Here is a 17,985-nt window from a genome sequence, read left to right on the forward strand (position 1 = left end):
CTAGACGTCACCCATGCCTCATGGCACAGACCACCTGCTGGTCAGTTCTGCCTTTGGCTGTGGCATGAGGAGCACCAAGTTCTACCTCTTGTCAAAGCAGGCCGTGTGTTTTTCTCCCCCGTGCCTGAGGCAGAAATGGAGGGTGGATGGGGAACAGCCCCTTGTGGTTTTTACCTGAAACTTACCCTGGTTAACCTATGTGTTTCATATTCACCTAAAAGCAGAGCCAACAGGCACCCTTTGGTTTCTCGGCACTCGTGACCCTCAATGCGCGTTATCAAACAACTCCAAACCTCTGGGCTTTGGTCAGGCACAGCCCTAGCCCAGAAGCGGGACACGAGGCGTGATAAGGGACAAGCACCGAGCATTGCAGGTCACTGATAACGCAGCCTGGCGGATTGCAGGCGGGCTTTCAAAGGTGTCAGAGAGGCTGCAGGGCCACGTAGCCTGCAGCTCCTGTGGCGGGAAGCTGCGAGAGGAAAAGGAGGGAGGAAGGAAGGGAGGTTGGGCCGGCTGCTCCCGGCACCGCCCTTCGGGACGCCACAGCGCCCCCTAGCGGCAGCGCGCCCCGCCGCTTAATGCGCCAACCCTTGCACGGCTGCGCGCCAAGGGGCGGGGCCAATGCTCATTTAAATATCACGAAGTCTTATTTGCATGCCACCAAGATGGCCGGCCCTGCGATTGGCCAGTTCCGGAGCAGCCCCCCACTGCCGGCCCCTGTGCCCACGGAGGGGGCGGGGCCAACTGCGGGAGGGGAGGAGACACGGGGTTCATTTGCATAGCGGCCCGGCGTGTGTGACGGGGGGAGGCGGCGTTGGCGCCCGGAGCGCGTTGCGAGTTTGAATCCACAGCGGCGGCGGCTGCGGCGGCGGCTGCGGCTGCTCGGGCGGGAGCTGCCGCGGGATCTAAGGGCGCAGGTACCGCGGGGCGCGCTCGGGGCGCGGGAGCTGGGCGGGCAGGGCACAGCGGCGGCTGTGCTCGCTGCTCCGCGCGGCGGCGGCGGCGGCGGCTGCAGCGGCTGCAGCGAGAGTGCGCATGCGCCGGGAAGCTGCAGCTCTGTACGCGCGCATGCATGGGAGCACGTGACCCGGCTCCAGTGCAGCGGCGGTGGCGCGCGTGCGCGTCCGCGTTGCTTTCGCGCATTGGCGGCGGCGGCGGCGCGGGCACAGGTGGGTCTGACGGGGGCGCGCACCGGGAGCAGCGGGCACCCGCCTGGGCGCGACCCGCCTCACGCGGCCTTGGCGAGGCGAGGCGAGGCGACGGTGCGTGTTTGGGTGGGACAGGGGCGCGTCCGGCGCCTCGAGAGCGTTTTGTCGCTCTCTGCCGGAAATGGGGTGGCGTGGCCTGGGTGGTGCTGGGCGCCGCCGGGAAGGGCCGCACCGGCACGGCGGGCGAGGGACGTCGTAGCGCATGGACTGTGGAAGCAACGAGGGGGAAGTGTTGGTGGTGTTCTCACGCTGGCAGGCACCAGGGCACCATTTTTTCTTAATAAATATGCTTGTTCAGTAGAAACGAAACAGTTTCTGTGTGGGAGCCGAGAAGGCCGAGTTGTGCTTACTCGTGTGATGCCACCAGTAAACAAGGCCCAAGTGGCTCCTCGAGGTGTCATGGCTGCTCATATCTGGCAATATGACAAAAGAGTTAAAGCCATGTGCTCGGTTAAAGAAAGTACATTCGAATGTCTCCTGTTCCTTAAGCATTTTAAGTATTAAAACTTTTCACAGTTAAGCACTTTTTTCTTCAATTCTGAGGCTTGGTGTAGCTCTGCCCTTGAGTAGTTTGTTCTTCTAGCAAATCCATCTTTCTGGATTTCGCAGTCGGCAGATATTCGGTGGAAATTCTGATAGTAGAGCATTTTGTTGTTTAACAGTAATCTTGAAATCATTCTAACTAGTGTCACATGACTGCAATCCTTACCATACGAAGACTTACCAGAAGACTTGGATGGAAATGTTGATGGAAAAGCACCTGCTTAAAATAAAGGGGTTAACAGCTTTGCTATTCTAGGAAGCAGACAGTGAACTTAAAAATGCAGGCTTCAGTCACAGAAAAATGTTACGCATCTAGACATTTGCCATGCTAACCAGCGGAAGGAAAAGCATGTTAATAGGTGTATTTGTTTAATATCCCAAACTATACAAGGAAATGTAGCATTAGTATGAACAGGTTTATTAGACCTTAATTCTACAAGATCAGACTATTTTATAATCATGCTATTTGTCTCTTTTTTGCAAGTTAAAATATATGCTTGCGCTTGTTGGAGTTCATAATACTTATGTTCATAATTTTAGAAACAGAAGAATGAAGAATGTTCTTAATCTCTACCTAAATGTAGAATTAGTAAGTTAATTATGAAATTTGTACACAACCATCAGCTGTCAATGTAAAAAATAAGTGACTTTCTAATTAGGTGCTGGTTTTTGCAGTCTTACAGGAAGGTATGAAGGAGAGTGTTGCTGCAGATACTAAGAATTTCTTGGAGGAGAAGAAACCAAACACAAAAATCACTGCTGTTTGATAGGTGATCTTGGGTAGGTAATTTCTCAGTTTCAGATCTATGAAATGGGGCTAATGGTTGTTGTCAGCCCAAATGTAAAACAAATTTGCTTATAGCCGCATGAGGATTTATGCAAATCATGAATTGTAACTGCACCCACTCTTTTTTTCTTGACATATGGCGATTATTATTTCATATGTTCAGAAATACAAAGTTAAATTTTTATGTGTATATAATCCAGGGAGAATTATATTAGTAATTTTGGATTTTTGTTACGTTTTGAGTTTAGAGAACTTAGTACGTTGCTTAGAGTAAACAGCGTTTTTATCAGCTGCAACCTTTCTACCAACTGCAGCAGTGCTGAGCTGATGCTTTCTGTAATTTAGCAGAAGTGCCTTGGATGTTGTGTAGACTTAAAACTAATCATAGCACCATTCATTTGAAAAATCATACAATAGTTACATGCATCAATTTAAATTGTCATTTTGATGCGCTTTTTTTGGGAGACTATTTATCTTCTACCCCATTTGAAGTCTGTCTTCAAGAAGATGCTGATTGTAATAGATACGTGCATCTTTTTTGCCATATTTCTTGTACGTTTATAAGCTGCAGCTTGTATTATTGTGCTCATTTCACAAACTTACACGATCAATATTATCTAGAGTGTGAATTTTTCTATAAAATTTCCTTTGGTGATGCTTCCCTTGGGGACATAAAATACACAAGCATATGCTTTCCTACCATCATGGAAGGTGATTTTGCCAGCCAAGAAAGAGCCTGAACAGCTTAATAAAAGTTATTAGTTAATAATTAAATTTTAAATACTGATTTTACAGAATTCAGTGCAAACAGAAATGTTTTACATGTTCAATGACCTCTAAAATAATGATTTGTCATTAGTTACTTGATTTTCATTTTCCTTGTGTTTGTGTTTCCTGTTACAAACTAGAAATATTTTCACCATGGAAAAGAGCTGACTAAGCCAAATACTGTATTTCGTTTTCAAAATAAGGGGAAAAAATTTGGTTTCTCATTACATAGATGTTATAGTGATGTAACTGCTTATTAGGTTTATCTCGACTTCATTGTCAGAAACTATACATACGACAAAAATGTCAAGTTTATTCATGGAATGTAAGCAATAAGGCTGAAAGATCCTTTAAACCAGTATGTTGCTCTTACTTATTAGTTTCCATGTTAGTGCTGGCGTTTTTTTAATATGTCCTATTTTTCATTATTTTTTTCTGTATTGTGGGTTAGTTCCATCTTTACATTATGGGTTTTATTTTGGGAGTTACGACAATGACATATGTTCATCACGATTTTCATAAGAGGTAAGAAATGAAGAAAATAAGTTGCAAGTTACAAAACTTCCATGAATATAGGGAGTTGGAATTTTTTCCCCTCGTTGATGTATTTTTATTTAATACTGCTCTTAAACCCAATGAAATCTAATTTTATTTTTGAGAAACTGATATCTCACTGAACTCCTTGGTTTTCTCTAGCATGTGACATTATTCTGAGAGATTGACCTATTCGCAGCAAATAAGTGGGAGTTTGTAAACTGGTCAGCATAAATGCTGGTTTCGTGATGTGTATTTGTAGTTGTGGTGTTTCAGTTCTACTTACTACGCTGTGTGTACTGCATGAAGAAATTCTCCTAGTTCCATTGTACTGTAAGAAGCTGTTTATCAAGCAGCAGTGACTTACCCAAATACAGGATGGGGAGTAAGATAGGGCTGTTGTGTGTGGCAAGTTATTTCTCTACTTAGGCCTTGGTTTAGATACTAAAGCCTACTGGATGATGCCAAAGAAAGTACTTAAAATATGTTTAATACTTAGTTAGGAGGATCTGGAACATAGATTGTGTCAACTTTTGAGTTCCGGTTATCCTATCTTGAGAGTATAATTTCATGTGGTGTTGTGGGAATCTCACTTTTTATTTGCCTGGAAAGATTTTGTGTATTGTTGGTAGCATTTTTTAGATGTTTTCCATTTTTTGTTCATGTTCAAGTTTTTCTAATTTTTTCTTTCCATTTCATATTTTTATAGTAATTGCAGTGAAAGTTTTGATTTTGCATGTACAATGTTTAAATCTTTGAAAACACCTAACTGAAGTACAGTATCAGTCTACAGATTAGACTATAAACGTGAGTCTCATCACTTGTATATACAATGTACTGATATTTGTTACCTAAAAACTGGATCTTCAGAATGCGTTCATATTTTTTTACTGTGGTGAACAATAGACGTGATTCAGAAAAGGGAGTCTGTTTTCCTTATTTGGAGGTGGTTTCTTTATCTTAAATTGCACATTCTGGTTTTAATGAATGTTCTACTTCTTAGCGCTGCTCTTCCTTAACTGTTTGTCTGGAGATACATAGGCCAAAAAGCATTCCAAAGCTGAAAGTAGATTTTTGAGTTCCATGTGACTTGTATGTAGCTTTGTATTTCACGCTTTCACCTGGTGTTGTATTAGATAGTGTTAAAACAGCTGGGACTGCTTCGAGTGAAAAATACATCATAATCATAGAGCGGTTTGGGTTGGAAGGGACTTGAAAAATCATCTACTCCCAGCTGCCCTGCAATGTGCACAGAGACTGTCCACTTGACCTGGCTGCTCAGAGCCCCATCCAACCTGACCTCGAAAACTTAACATGGGTGAAGCATTCCCAATTTAACCACTCAGTGCCTCACCAGTCTCACACGCGAAGATTTTTTTCCTAATATCTAATATAAACCTACTGTTTTTCAGCTTGAAACCATTACTTTCTGTTCTAGAACTACACAACCATGTAAAAAGTTTCTTTCCAGTTTTTTTTTGTATATTCCTTTTGTAAGCACTGGAACACCTTTTAAGATATCTATAGAGCCTTTTTTTTTTCCAAACTGAACAACCCCAGTTCTCTCAGCATTTCTTCTTGGGAGAGGTGATCCGTCTCTCTAATCATCTTGGTTGCCCACCTTTGGACTCACTTGGTCCGTGTCCTTTTTGTGCTAACGACTCCAGAGCAGTGCAGGTGGGGCCTCAGCAGAGCAGAGGGGCTGAATCCTTCTCCTCATTCTGCTGCCCACGCTACTTTGGATGCAGCCCAGGATACAATTGGTTTTCTGGGCTGCAAGTGCACATTGCTGGGTCATGTCCAGCTCCAATCCACTGGCACCCCCAAGACCTTCTGAACAGGACTGTTAACCATCTGTTTATCCCTCAGCCTGTACCAATGCCAGGGGTTGTGCTTACGTGCAACTTTAGCATTGCATGCAGGCGTAAGTTTCAGGCTTGCATAAAACTTAAAAATATGCATGGATAAGGTTATTAAAGTGACGCTTACAAATTCTGCTAGGAGGACAGATGAGTCTAACAAGTTTATTTTTCTGGTTAAGCGGAAAAACTGCGATGCAGATACATGGCAAAAATTTCAAATTGTGCAACAGCCCTTAAAATTTTAAAAGAAATCTACTCATTTCTAGCACAGTAATCCAGTTTTATGTGAACACTGATTGCCAGTTGTTCTTAGTAGTTCTTGGAAGACTTGTTGGTTTTCAGTAAACATAAAGTACAGTAAGTGTCAAATATAATTAATAATCATTAATAATTAATACTTGCAAAGTTTGTGAAAACAAACAGCTGGCATGAGGAGAGGCTACCAGTGTGGGTGTTGGCAGCGAGGGAGCTTTGAAATTACGTGTTGTTGTAGGGGGTAACTTGCTATCAGTGAGTACATAGGCCAGTGTCCAGTGTTCACTTGCTTGGTGCAGTAAGGCGCCAGTGATAACCTGAGTAAAAAGTAGCAAGGCAATGTTTATAATCTGTAGGAAATGTGGATTCCCTAGGTCCATTGCTCACTCCTTATCTTGCTTAGTACTGCTGATGTATATTTTTTAAAAATGCCTGTATATTTAACAGCAAATCTGCCCTCCCCTTTCCATTCCTCCCCCCATCTTTCAGGGTTTTTTTTGAAACTAAAGACTCCCTTGTAGGTGTAGCTGGGAGCCTGGTACTAACTATAAGGTATTAAATAACTGCCTGATTTTGAGTTGTATGCCAGTTTCCGTGCTATCATAGTGGAAGAATTCACAACATTGTGTAAATTTGTGTATGTTTTATAAATACCTTTTTTTTTTCTCTGGGAAAGTTTTTGTTTGGGAAACAAAAGTAAACGATGCCTTTTGTTGTATTTTGAGCTGTGCTTGTTACAGATTATTAAAAACTGTACATAGGAATTAGTAGCACTTATTTCTTTCATGAACAAACATCATTTGAGAACTTAGGGAATTAGATGGCTGGGTGCAAAGTACTTTTTTAAGAATGTATTTTAAAAATATTTAGCTCAACTAATAAAGGTACTTGGCTATGGGTATCATGAATTTTTCTAATACAGGAAAAATGTTTTCCTCTTCTAGATGGGATTTCTGAAAATGCTTTCAAGTAAACTCTCATAGTCAGTGCACAGATACCATTAATTATATGGCTGTGGATATGGGAGACAGAGTAAATACACAGGTTATTTTAACAATTGCTGTTTTGTGCTGTTTCAAGCATTTTAATTTCATGGTAGTGTAAAGAAACGTTATGGTTAAAAAAAAAAAACCCAAACACATTCCCAAACAAAACCACATCACTTTTGTCACCCCCCCCCCCCCAACAAAAGAAAAAACCCCAGCCAAACAATCCAAAAGTTGCCATGTTACTTCTAGCTTTGCCTCCCACATGTTGCCATTTCCATGAGGTCATTTTTAAAAGAAGTTGCATTCTAATTTTTTGTTTCTTTCAGAAATGTGTTTAAGCACATCAATATAAATGCTTGCCGACTTCAGTCAATGCACTAAAAAAATCCCTTTTTGGTCCTAACATCAAGTGGCTTGGAATAATGAAGTGTCCTTAAAAGTTGTGCAGACTTTTGTTTTTCTTAACTTCAGTACTCCTTGTCTCATGATTATGAGCTCTTTTCTTTCCCCCAGCAGTTTAGGTAGTGTTTAGTTGTGAAGTTCTAATGAGAGCCCAGATGTTTCTTGAAGTCAGTCTACTGGCCTGTGTGAAAATAGGAATAAAAAAAGGGTTTCAGTGGATAGTGTTTAGAGACTTCACCTGGAATGCATACAAATAGAAGCTTCTCCTGAATTTTGTCAATGTAAGAGCTGTTCTGTCTATTTAATGTTAATGAACATATAAAACCACACTCAACAAAGCAAAAAAGATCAATAAAGGAAGAGGGTAATTGAGAAAAGTGGATAGGATGTGGTTTGGACACAAGGATTTGTGGACGATACATAGCTAACTGGTTTCTAAGCATCAAATTTAAGCAAAAGAAAAGCATTCATGCTTTGGTTGTTCTCTCCTGCCCTTGTTATGTTAAAATGCATAAAATCTTGTCTGAATGGGCAGAAATTTCTGCCTGCCCTTGATTCTTCAGGGAAGGAGCCCTGGTATGAACTGTGGCTCTGTGTAATGGTATTTAAGAGGTGTGTGCGAAGGTTTTGTTACTTACACTGGGCAATACCTAGTGAAACAACAGGATGCCATTCTCTTGCGGTTCTTGTTTGATGTTCATGAGAAATTGGGAAAATGGAAGCCCTGTTTTAATTTATGGCTACAGTAATTGAACTTACTGAAATGATATTGGAGTGTTCTGGCATGTTATCAAAAGAGAGCAGGATTAAAGGTTGTTTGGTGTTCTTATCATAACATATTACGTTTAACTTCCACTCTCTAGTCTTATAAAAATGCTTTATTTTCTTGGGATTTTGACTAGAGGATCTGTATAAATGCCATGCTAGGTAGCAATGAAAGAACTGTAGACCCATGCTAGTATAGAAATACACATTAGTGTAGGTTCAGTCTAACATTTCCTGGGCCAAAGCAGGATCAGAGGATTTATTCCACTCATAAATCTGTGTTTACTTAAAAATCAGATTTTAAAATTAGTTTGATTAATAACTTTTAACATACTTTTTAACCTGCTTTTGTGTGTTACGGAGGTATATTGAGCACACATTTAAGTTAATGCATGTAGTTTCTTACTATTCAGTAATAATTTTTGCATTCATCTGTCTGTGTTAATATATTAGTGCCTCTGCATGTTCCTGAAGCTTTCTGACAAGGCAAGACATTTGTAGCAACAGGACTGTGACATGGATTCTGTTTTCTCTGGCTCAGGGGAAGCGTTTTTAGAAATGTTTTTGCAAACTTGTTTTTGCCTGTTCAAACCTATTTAAGTCATTGTCATCCATACGTCAAGCTCCGTCAAAACTCAGCGTTACATAAAACGCAGTGTTGTACAAGTGCAACTTTTGAATTCTGGGTTAGAATGTCCCTGTGGTTTTGGTGATACTCTTGAAATTTTAAGACTTGAAGTCAGAATTCACCTTTTGATGTACAGATTTTGTAGATAGAATAAACAGAGACTTCTATTTAAAACATTTCTATTGAGGAAATCAAAGTACATGTATATTTGTTGTACAAATGGAATATTTAAGTTTGAATTTCAGAATCTAAGAAGTTTTTGTAAATTTCCACAAGTTAATGTGGGTGGTGTGTATGGTGTTCAGAGTAAGCAATGTAGGATAGATAATCAGATAATAGAAAATTTTTCTTTTGAATTGGTTGTAGACTTGATTTTTACTTTAGTACAAGGTGTTGGTGAAGAAAAGCTTCATTGGAATGGATAGTTTTAAATTACCTCTAATGAATTTGTTCTCCAACGTTCACAAGTTTGTTTTTTGGCAAATACATCTTCTGAACTTAAAGTATATTTTATTAAGTTTTCTATATCTGTCCATACTATCAGAGACAAATCAGTGGAGCTATCTCCTATATAGCATGTGCCCTTTCTTGTACTGCAGGTCATGGTAATACAAGAACAAAAGGAAAAGCCAGATGGTGTATTTCACCATTTTTTAAGTTACAAATACTGACTGTAGTGCTGATTAGTGCATCAGACAACTACTACTGGCATGATTAATCAATCCTGAAATAACTAGCTGGCAACAAACATGCACAGTTACATAAGTCTAGACCTTTTCATGATTGCAGTGGTCGGAGGGCATATTCTTCTACTTTTTAGGGGGGAGCGGCTTACTACGTTGGGCTAATTTTGGATCACAGAGACTGTTTTTTGTTAGAAGACTAGGTATAATTCAACAGTAATTTTCTTTACAATTGCCCCATGGACTCTTCCAAGTATTCTGTTTTAAAATAGACAAATTTGGATTATGTAGAAGAGAAGTGAGGAGCTCCCTCCAGAAATGATCCAGTGTTGCCTCTGTGAGAGTGCATGATTAGTTATTATTAATTATATTATTACAATTAATAATTACTTTTTTATTACCATAAACAGGTAGTAGAGCAAAACCGTATTGGATTTAATTTTGTGTTAAACTTGTATCTTTGGTTAACAACCCCCTTCTCCCCACCATAGGTTCTCAAACCAGTTCTTCAGGAACTGCTCTGTTACAAGATTCCATCAAAATCCCTTAAGTGATTCCAGATACAGCTCTTCTTCAAAAAACTTAGACAACAAGCTGCATTGCAGTCATAAAGAGTTAGATACTTGATTTCTGCAAGCGTTTAAGTTCTGGAATGTTCTTGGGATTTTTGCTAGTTTTCTTATAACGTAAATATTCTTTTTTTCCTCCCCAAGTAAAATTTCTGTTGGGCAACTAATATTACAGACTATTTCAAAGTAGAAGAAGGAGTACAAAGCTATAGATTAATTTCTTAAATGGGTTGTTTTGGTTTTTTTTTTTTTTTAGAAGCATTGAAGTGAGCCTGCTCATGGAAAGTTTTCCCCAATGTTTGTCAACTCTGTGTGTGATCGGCTCTGTATCCGTGACTGTTCATACGTGACATGAATTCATGAATTCTGAGCTGCCTTGCAGTTGTGAGAGGTTTGCAGCATGTGATACAAACCCTGGATCACAGGCCTAGAAGGGCTGCCTATTGCTCATTCTTAGTTTATTTTGATTTTCTCTTTACCAGTGGTGCTAGAAAGTTGCAGTGCTGCAGCTGTGCATTAACCACTTCCTGCCTGTCAAAGAAACCACTCCTCTGCTCACACCTACCCACCCATTTCACCTCTGCAGTTTGTTGCAGTGTGGTAAAGACAGAGGTGCTTTGCTGTGTAAATGTTCTACCTCCTGCTGAGTTGTCACTGATTGGCTTGGGTGAACACTACAGCCATCTTAGTCTTATTTTCAGTACAGCTGAGAGAGACAGAGCAGTTTCAGAATGGCTGAAAAGGTGCTCTTCAGTGTAGCAGTTCAGCTTGACTGTGTGCAAATGAACAGAGCTGTTATCATCACGTGCTCCAGACCCTAGAGGTGAGCACCAGCTCTACTCTGCTGAGAAGCAATTTAAAACCTTGGTTAGGCATAGTTAAAACCAATTCTAAGCTATATGAAATATGTTGCAATGCTGTTGTCTTTTTTTTTTCTTTTTTCTGTTAATTGTAGTGGGTTTTGGCTTTTTGTTGATTTTTTTTGTTTGTGCTTTGGTTTGATTTCTGGAGTTCAGTTTTCAGGGGAGGGGGGTTGGTTTTTGTTTGTTTGTTGATATTTGGGATTTTTTTGTGTGTGTGTTTTTTTGTTTTCTCTTTGCTTTTGCACTGAATTGATGCACAGACCTCTATCTTGTCTCAGTTACGGGATAGATTAGATGGGACAGGACAGGTCAAATATCATATCTGTCTTGCTAATACAATTACTTTGTTTTGGCTTACCTTCTTAGCAGGCCAGAAGAGCACTCATTCTGTGCTGTCCCTTTCTCAAATGCTTTCCTCATAATTTAACTGAAAAAATGAAATAAACTCTTTAAAAACATCATTAAGTTTTTGGAACCGAGCAATTGGATTTATCATGTTTTCAATGTGTAACTTTTCCAGTGGTAGATAATTACAATGCCTGTATGAATACACTAAAAAAAGAATGATTATATAAATGTTAACTGTTTTGCAGAGAGCACTTATTTGCTATTTAAGAATAACACTGCAGATTTTATGGAATTACTACAAATGAGAAGATGGAAGTTTTGAGGTCTATTGTTAATTCTTAATTGAAAAATGAGTTTCAAAGTGTGATTTCACATGGCCTCATGTATTCTGCTGTGTGGTACTGGATGGTGACCTAGCTGTCATCTTTAAAACTCGTTAGAAGGTACTGTTTGTGTCTGGGCAGATGAAGGTAGGAGAAAGGTCATGCTCAACTTTTTTTTCACTGGGGAGCTGGACAACAGAAAAGAAGAAAGAAGGCATTTTTGTTCATGACTCTCTATATAAATTTCTTGTTCTGTGTCTTATACCTAGTTCAGGTCTTCATGGGTTCTCTAAGCTGCATATAAGTTAAACCAAGAGTAAGTAAGCAAGAAGCTTCTTGAAGTTCTCCAGAAATATCAGGAGCAGCAGATGAGCTGGGTAACTCACCAGTGGGTAGGTCATGGTATTTTCCTGGCTGAAGCTGAACTTAATGCTAGGGCTGTGAAAGCTAGTCTAAATGTTGACAAGTTTAGTCCTTCCACAGAATTTCTGCATGTTAATTTGGTGTTTTCAGTATAATCCTTAGTGGTTAAATTAGTATTAAATATATCTTCTCATATATTATCTTACACAGTTAATGGCAACACAGTGTTTATAAAGACACTGAGTATTCTGTGCAGACATTACAAGTCAGATTCTCAGGAGACATTGTTTCTCCATGTTTATTTTGTTCATTTAATAAAAAGAAATGAAGTCAGTAAAATCCAGAATTTTTAAGGTGAGATGGTTTAGTGACTTCAATTAACAGTAACTTTCTAAGTAATTGGTCATAGAATTTTTCTGCTTTAGGATAAGATATAAGAGTAATGCAAATATGTGGTTAGAGGTGGTGATGAAAAGCAGGTAGTTACTTTTTTTTATTGCTAGTGGAACTTTGGTGAATTTCATTTACAGCAGATTTTAGTTCATATAGCTTCTTTTGATTGGGTGAGATAGTCAAGATCTGGGGAACCTTTGGGTCCTTCACAATGTCTGAAAATTCAAACCACAAATTCTAATGAAACACATTTATCTTGATAAAATTTGACATTTTACCATACATTTACCTCACCTAAGGAATGTAGATTCATAATGCAATGCAACAATAATCTTTCTGGTTTTCTGCAAGATACTGAGTCATGCTTACCCCAATCTTATAAATTATTACTGACATTTGTGTTGGTGTGTATTTTAGTCAGTTATTGTTCATTAGTTCCAGATGTTAGTAACTTACATTGTTCACAGGAAGCAGAAATATTTCAGTCTTTGAGATCACCAAATTCCTACTTTATAATCTCTGAAGGGGATGAAATTTCATGTCTAAAACATACTTCACCATACACATGCTGTGGTGGTTTGTTGGGTTTTTTGAGGGTTGGGTTTTTGATTGGTTAGTGTTTTTTTAAAGAAAACGGAGGGCATATAAGTATTGCCCAGTGCTACTTGTTTTGTTGATTTAAGATTTCTCTGTTAAACTCTGCTTTAATGGAAGCGTGAAAAGTAGAGTATTTTGGACAAACACTATAAGGAGTGTTTTTTCATATGTATTACATTTGAATAAAATACTGCATTTGCAGACCATGTCTTTTACATAGTCCTTTTAGTGACTTTTTGTTGCCCATGGTTTTTTTTCTGTGAGCTGAGTAAGCTTACTGCCATTTTGCAGAAATTGTATGGAGCGATTGCCAGAGCTCAGAGAAAAGCTCTTGTCTCTGTGTTTCCCATTCCCTTTGGTTTTGGTTTTCTTTGCTTTTTAACAGGCCATTTTGAACACGGATCCATTTTTAGAAGTGCTGTACAAAATGTGACTGGCCCAGCAGGGAGCTGTAAAGTTTTGTTCCATGAACTGCATGGGTAGTGTGGTTTGGTTTGGGGTTTTGTTGGTTGGTTTTCTTTTTTCTTTCCTAAAATAGGTGTTGGAATGCTAAAAGTGTGGTAGGTTTTGCATATGGGTGATGTTCCCATTTTCAGGAATCCAAGTACATGGTAATGCATTTTTTGTAGTTATACGAGTGGCTGAAAGCATAATCTCTTCTCTCCTCATTCCCATGGTGCTAACAGTTTGGGTCTTACTAATCAAAAGGAAAATGAAAACCACCGATTTATGTGCAAAGGAACAGGGTTCTTGAGTGGATGCTAAAACACCTTCCTCCCCCCACCACTTTTAATAAATACATAAATTAGATGTTCATGCTTTGAATTAGAAACAGATGCATGTAATAAAGTCATGACTTCAACTGAATTGATTGCTATACCGTTTTAATGCAAGATGCATTGTCAGAACTGCGGTCAGCGTTCTTGTGTCTGTGATTCTAGAAATATTAGCTTTGTACTGCTGACAGGTAAACTTGAAGGATAGACTATCAGGAGTTAGATAAATTTCTAATAGGATAGTAGTCTCAAATCTACTTGATTTTTTTTCCAAGAGAAATACAATTTTCAAAAGAAAACCAGTAGTTTACTCTGAAAAAATGTATAGACTCCTTTTTTTTTTTTTTCCTTGCAAATGCTGTACTTTAAAAGAAGAATTTTCCTGTAATGACTTTATTTTTTCATTTATGCACCAACTGATTTGGATAGTTTTTCACTACTAAATCATAGTTGCTTGGAACCATTCTAACATGGCTTGATTATTTTTTATGTTCCTCTTAAAGTTCTAAATTGTCTCGATTTGCACAGCTGAATCTTCTATTTTGATAGAAATTTGGGAGCGAACAATTTCAGGCAGGATTTGAAATGGAGTGGAACAGACTGCTGAATGAATTCAATACTGTTAATATATGGAAATCACGTTAAAACAGCTGACTTGTTTGGTTCTTTAGGTGGAAGTAAATGGTTACCAAGTTCTTAGAACTGTCTGGAATCTTAAATACTTAATCATGTTATGACTGTTATTAAACAGTTGAATTGGACCTTTATTCTTTAGCTGTAAAATTCAGTAGATTTTTTTAAGCATGTACTGTCTTTGAAGGAATTATGAGTAAGCCGAATTATTTACTGTCTTCCGTCATCTTGATTTTCAGATTGAGATCAGTCAGCTGTTTAGTAAATAACAAAATTCTGCATGTAAATTGAAGTGAGCAAAATGTGGGAATTTTGAAGTTGATGAGAATACTCATACTGAGGATTTTCCATTTCTGGAAGAAAGGGAGTGCAACATATTAGACTGTTACAGCCTGGAACTTATCTCGTTTAGACACTTTCTCACCCCTTTTCTACAACAGAAAAGCAGATAGAATTATTTTCAGTCCTCCCTCCCCCATTTCCTGCCCTTCCTGTACTTTCTGCTGATACAGCCTTCTGCTGTAAAATATCTTCAAATAAACCACAGCAGCTAAGATAATTATTTGATAGACAGTTTTCTGCTTCAGAAATGTACACAATTTTCTGTGTCTTTCAAACACTAATGTGAGAAAAATTTGGGAATTACTGAACTTTTAGCTGACTCTTAAATGAATAATAATTTGATCTGTTTTGGTTAGGAGAAGAAAAATCAGGGAAAGGCATGTTTTGGACTAGCTGTCAGAAGGCTCAGGGCCTTTCATTTTCATTTGCTCTGTGGTGGGCATTTTTTTTTGTTTGTTTAAGGTTTGTTGTTGTTTTGGTTTGGTTTTTTTAGGTCAAGGTACTAGGGATAGATTTCATAATGGTTGGATTTATGTTTTTTTTTTCTTTTATTTTAGACAGACTTTGTGAATTAAATGCTTCAATATTTAAAATTGTCTGGATTGGGGAAATCATTTTGTGTGACCTTTTTTCTCTACCTATTTTGAGAGAACTGAACCGATATTTTAAGGTGTTGTCTTTGATTAGTACCTATTGAATGATGCAGTTAATAGTAGTTATTTTGAACACAGCTGGTCTTACTACTTTTGACTGCAGCATCTGCTCTTCAAGGTCACTTCTCGTGGGGGAGTAGGAAGTCGTTTGCACGTTGGAGGAAGAGAAATGGCTCTGAGGATATAATTGCTTTAATTCCACCGACACGGGCAAAACGTGGAAAAGGCAGGCAGACATTTTGGCTTTTTCTGTAGCGGCAGTCGCCGGAGAAATATGATTGAGTACATTATGATTTGTTGTCTCAGAGTCTCCTACTAAAAACAAACGGAACAAACTACGAAACAAACCATGCTCCCCTCTCTCCCCCCCCCCCCCCCCCCCCCCCCCCCCACCCCCAGGGGGGGCGGGGGGAAAAGCCCAAGCTGGAAAGAAAAAAATCCGGCCTAAATCCAGTGCTTTGGAGGCTGCGGAAGGGTCCCTGTACTTTATTTGGGGTCGGTTGCCAGCCCTGTGCGCGGCAGGCAGAGGCTGCCGCAGGTCAAGGGCTCAGCCCTTCAGCGCTGCGTAACCGAGCTGGTGCGTTTCTAACTCCCACATCAATGGCTCCTCCTCTCTGTGAAAACGTTTTGTGTTTGAAACTGAGCTTTGTCATAGCCAGTGGTGTGAGAGGGAGGAAGGCACAGCCAGGGGATGCGGGTGACTCTGCCCGAACGTTCTGGAAGCGGGGTGGTGCTTCCCGCAAACTGCAGATGCAGCTCTCGCCCGCGGGGGCTGCCGGCAAGTTCAGGCGTGGACTCCCCATAGCGGACTGGAGCCTGGAACAGAAAATGCTCCAAGACTCTTATTTTTCCAGTATGTGTTTTAATGTGTTAAGAACCATACTAGTATTCAGGGATTCGTGCATAATGCAATAGAGCTGGGGGGAGGGTAGAAACATAGTCATATTTGGGAAATCTAAGGGGTTTAAATTTTTTTTTTTTTTTAAGGAGTACTGGTGCCCTTTCTTTTTAAGCTCAGAAGCTGTTAATCTGATGATTCATTCTGCAAATGACAACAGAACCACTGAAAGATGTATTTTGCATGTGCTTAAATGCAGTAGCATACATATATCAGTTTGAAAGTAAGGTAAATCAAAAGATAGAGGTAACATAAAAGGGATGTTAGGGATTATTGTCACTTAAATGTGACAGGCATTCTGGAAAAATAATTAGCTTTCCCTTACAAATCACTCTGGTGTTTTGGATGCAAAAGGTGAGGATAAATTATAACAACAAGTTAGGAGTACTTTACATTGCTAAATATTTCCAAATACAAAAATAGTATCTTTTTAACATTACAGATGAGCATATTGTGTTATGCTCAAATAACCTAGAACCAGCTGTAATTATGCTTGCAGCATAATGGGATGCAGAAAATGGGACATATAATTTGACTTGACACTGTTGGCATTCTAAAGAGGAACAATGCAGGGAACTAGAAGAGGCCAGGGGTGTAAAGCAGGCTATTTTGGTCCTGAGATGCTCTGCCATGTTCAGATTAATAAGCATCCCTGTTCCATTACTTTCTTTTTCACTAAATGGTGCCAGGCTGCAACTACAGCTGTCTATTCCTAAATGTGTAGCTAGGCAAACTTAATTTTATTTAAGGTTTCACAAATTTGTGTTTATAGCTAGTATAATAGTGTACCTATTTGCATTGGTTCTTTCATACCCTAAGAGCTCTTGCAAGGTGGTAGGTGAGGAAGAAGAGGTATTGGCGAATTAATCATCCTTTACAAACACACACTCACTCTTAAAGCCTGGCTTCTTTTTTCTTTCCCCAAAAAAATTACAGTGTCTTTTAGAACACACATTTGTCAAATGTAACCTATTCATTTATTTAACTGGATTTTTACTGGAAGAAAAAAGGGATGAATTTAAAATTAGGTATTAAAAGTCAAAGTGAGGCTGAAATCCAAGCTTCTGCTGCTATCACTCTACCTTAGAGGTACTTGAAAAAATAATTGTGGTTGAGAGATTTTTTTTCTTTCCCTCCTACACCTAACTAATTAAGAAAAGTTACATGTGAAATAGAGACAACAGATTAATTGGCCAGACATGTTACTTGTCAGTACTAGGTTAAAAATGAATTTGTCTTACTTGGAACTAATATTTATTTCTTGTTGGAAATCTGCAAAATACTGGAAATACTAGGTTAAGAATACCTGGTTGTTGAGCATAGTGTAATTTTTCTGGTGTTATTTCTGTTACTACACAATGACTGTGAACAGTGTGTGTAGCATCCTACTTGAAACAGGCTGCAAGGTGAAAATTATTTTGCAGTCACTATTGTCAATTTTCATTTATATGAACAAATGAGAGCAGCACTTGACTTCTGACAAGGATCTGGATTATTAGTAAGCAAATACCTAGAAAGGTATATTCTAGAACCCGTGGGGAGGGGCAAGGCTTTGCCTAGCAATATCCTGCTGCAGTTTAGTCTTGAAATCAGACCCCTTTATGTAAATTTTTACTGGCGCCAGCTAGCTGTAACTGCAGTCTGGCTCCGTGTCGGCAGCAGCTAACATGTGTCATGGACTTCTTCATGCTGGCTGCAGGAGCACTCTGGTTTCCTGACAGAAAAAGCAGCACTGATGAATGTGAAAAGATGTACAAAGGAATAAAGGAATCTAGGTGTAATTAGATTGCTAGTAAGTGAAAA

At 39.3% G+C, this 17,985-nt stretch overlaps 1 protein-coding gene across 10 annotated transcripts in view; it reads left to right on the forward strand.

Moving 5' to 3' along the window:
* Positions 1-661: 661 nt before the first annotated feature.
* Positions 662-17,985, forward strand: part of LOC119708588 (activating transcription factor 7 interacting protein) — a 79,550-nt gene continuing 62,226 nt past the window's right edge. For 2 of the 10 annotated variants that reach the window (XM_038155147.1, XM_038155156.1), the window contains exons 1-2: positions 662-917; positions 2,427-2,531. The gene's annotated coding sequence lies outside the window, so the exon portion shown is untranslated. Of the gene's footprint in view, positions 918-1,038; positions 1,263-2,426; positions 2,532-10,249; positions 10,385-10,475; positions 10,817-10,837; positions 17,975-17,985 lie in introns of those variants that run through there. The other 8 variants (XM_038155151.1, XM_038155158.1, XM_038155150.1 and 5 more) reach the window with 7 other exon arrangements.

Source organism: Motacilla alba, chromosome 1A (genome assembly GCF_015832195.1).
Source record: "Motacilla alba alba isolate MOTALB_02 chromosome 1A, Motacilla_alba_V1.0_pri, whole genome shotgun sequence".
NCBI classification, from domain to species: domain Eukaryota; kingdom Metazoa; phylum Chordata; class Aves; order Passeriformes; family Motacillidae; genus Motacilla; species Motacilla alba.